Genomic DNA, 665 nt, shown 5'->3' with positions numbered 1-665 from the left:
ACCCCCAACCCCAGCACTTAAACTTCCAGCCCCCCAACAACCAAGATATAACTCACCATTTCAGAGAAGAAACCCATATCCAATAAGACGTATAAGTCCTGACCAAATGCAAGAAAGAAGGGAAAAAGACTTGTGCTATTTTTGTGATGAAAAGTACCATCAAGGACACAAATACAGCAGACCCAAATTATACTTACTCGAGGGAATGGAATTCAAAAAGGAGGGAGAAGAAGGATGGGAAGAAAAAGAGACATATAATCAACTTGATACAGATAATATACCTGCAACCCAACAAGCTGATCTATTGGGCATATCCTTGCATGCCATTGCAGGGGCACCTTCTCCCAAAACTATGAGATTAGTTGGGAAAATTAGGACCTGTTCAGTTATTGTTCTCATTGATACCGGCAGTACACATAGTTTTATCGACGTGAATGTGGTAAGGAAGAACATAGTCTGAGCAAGGTTACCTTTGTAGAAGGGAGAGGAATATGGCTGCAGTTTATGTAGATCAATGATATTCTAAGAGGAGCACCAGTAGAGCCTGCCCTACAAACTGTTTTGAATGAATTCAAAATAGTGTTTGTTAAACCCACTGGACTCCCACCTCCTAGGAGTCACGACCATCAGATCCAACTCCAAGAAGCAGCTAAGCCAACATGTGT

This window comes from Populus euphratica, unplaced genomic scaffold, assembly GCF_000495115.2.
Source record: "Populus euphratica unplaced genomic scaffold, PopEup_1.0 scaffold413.1, whole genome shotgun sequence".
In the NCBI taxonomy this organism is placed as follows: Eukaryota; Viridiplantae; Streptophyta; class Magnoliopsida; order Malpighiales; family Salicaceae; genus Populus; species Populus euphratica.
The sequence above is the reverse complement of the archived record's forward strand: the minus strand, read 5'-3'. Positions refer to the sequence as shown.